We start from the raw sequence: 2,198 nt of genomic DNA on the forward strand, positions 1-2,198 counted from the left end.
TGCGGCCATACGCTGACTCTTGTGGTTTTCTGTCAGGATTTTTGGCACCCATCTTGCACACAATTTGTGGTAGCCTAGCTTTTGTGTAACAATTTAATGCAACAAACTGCGTGAAATTTGTGGAAAACTAAGCGAAAGTTCCGTTACTGTGAAACGGCGGTTTTAACGAATCTTGTCATCGACTTTTGTGATGTTCATCAGTCACAATGCTCGGACGTCTACTCCGCTGTTCATCATGAACGTTAGTTTGTCCATTTTTAAACTTAATGCACCATTGGCGCACTCCACCTTCAGTGATGATGTTGTCCCCGTACACTTCACACAGTTGCCGAAAAATTTCAATCGGTTTATGGTTTTTTGCCAACAAAAACCTTATCACTGATCGCACCTCACAACTCGTGGGATTTTCAATTGCAGCACACATTTCAAACGTTTGCTGTGAAATAACGGGCAACGATACGAACCTCCCACTAGCACGACTAGATGCAGACTGAGCGGCGGATGCACAGACCAAAGATGGCCGCGCTAGCTCCGCCCCTTCTTGCTACAGATGAAAACGTAATCTATTTTGTGGATAGCCCTCGTAGAAACATGGTTACTGATAGGCGGAGATGCTTCAGAATAAGGCCATTTCGAGGTGCGTCCAAAGCCAAATGAAATCATAGAATGACTTTTTGGCTGGGTATACATATAGAGCCATCACTTTTGAAGGAAGAACTGAAAGCATGAATGACTTTGCCTTAAAAGTATTTATAGCCAAGCCAGCAGGTGCGGCAAACCAACCCGTTCTCCAGCAGAGAACACACACACACCCCAAAGAAGGCAAATTGGGGGGGGGCATTTCTGCCCAGCCCCTGCACTTCTTTTCTGCCTGAACTCAGGAGCAAAGGCCTGAAGGGGGTCTGGGCATCTGGTTCCCAACCCCAGGCAGTTCTTGCAGCCACATTGCCAGCACGTGACAGGAAACCCAGCAGCTTTTGATCTCTTCCCAGCTGCTGCAGTTGCATCCCCAGGCTGAGATGGCTGTAGCACCAACCCACTCCTGCTCTGGGCTCCCTGGACTCTGCTTCTCCCATGTCCTCCTTGCCTTCTGGTGCAGTAAGTGCCCAGAAAGGGACCTGTACTTCTTTCCTTCATCCAAATCCCATTTTCCTCCACTATCCTCCCTTGACCCAATTCCTCCATAATTTCCTGATTTTGCCTTTTTCTTTCTCCTTCTTTAGCCTTTGTGGGCAGCAGCTCTGCCGTGACAGTGACCCAGACTCCAAGCTTTGTCAGTGACTCGACAGGGCAAAATATTTCCATCAGGTGCTCTGTGGATGATATAAGCTGCAGTTTTTTTTTGTATCGCCAATTGCCTGGGAAAACAGAACTGAAAGTCCTCGCGTACCTCCCCCTTGGTAGTACAAAAATTGAAGATATTCCACCTGAACTGGAGGATCGGCTGAAAGGAAAGGGTTCCAAGTCTGACAACTCAGCTAAGCGGCATATGCATTTGGATTTGTTTAAACTTCAGGCGAGTGACACAGGCTTGTATCTGTGTGCTGCGGTGTACACAGTGAAAGAGAAAGGAACAATGGCAGGTGCAAAACTGAGTATCAGGAACAAATCTGCCCTCTACTCTTTTCTACTCATATCCATCTTTTACTGACATCCATGGGTAACCCTGTTCTACACCCTAGGGGGTCTCCTATTTCAAACAGCCTTTGGCCAATTTATGCCTTTTAGATACCCAGAAGTGCCCATTTATATATGGTCTGTGGGGTGAGACTTTGGATCTAATAAATGGCAAGACCACAAGGACAGCCCCACACGATAAGGGCCAGGTTGTTGTAGGCCAGCATCTCGCATCTCACAGTGGCCAGCAGATCTCTCCAGGCTGCTGTCAAAGAGAAGATGGATACATTTCTTTTCCTATAACTGGAACTTGCAGGCTTGGTGCCCCCAACCTAGAGATAACATTGCTTTCCAAAGGACAATAGAGCCTGTCAGGTAAAATGGTTGAGAGGTTGGATCAGAACCAGAAAGGGCCATCTTTTTTTTATATTCTCACCAAAAAAAGGTGTATGAACATGGGTAAAAAAAATAATATAAATTGGGATGAATGATAATGGGACCCTGCCCCTTTCCTCAAGTTCATTTATATATAAGTTGGAAACATTCCTATTCACTGTGGCAGAACATTAATTTTTGCAAGG

The 2,198-nt window shown here is 46.0% G+C and overlaps 1 pseudogene across 1 annotated transcript; it reads left to right on the forward strand.

Moving 5' to 3' along the window:
- The first annotated feature begins 884 nt into the window (after positions 1 to 884).
- On the forward strand, positions 885 to 1,996 carry LOC148133238 (uncharacterized; annotated as a pseudogene). The gene is made up of 2 exons (XR_015747996.1): positions 885 to 1,098; positions 1,224 to 1,996. The product of XR_015747996.1 is annotated as an uncharacterized LOC148133238 (transcript).
- Positions 1,997 to 2,198: the final 202 nt, after the last annotated feature.

This window comes from Notechis scutatus, chromosome 1 (assembly GCF_049901735.1).
Source record: "Notechis scutatus isolate UNSWTSFEM ecotype Mainland chromosome 1, rNotScu1.2, whole genome shotgun sequence".
NCBI classification, from domain to species: Eukaryota; Metazoa; Chordata; class Lepidosauria; order Squamata; family Elapidae; genus Notechis; species Notechis scutatus.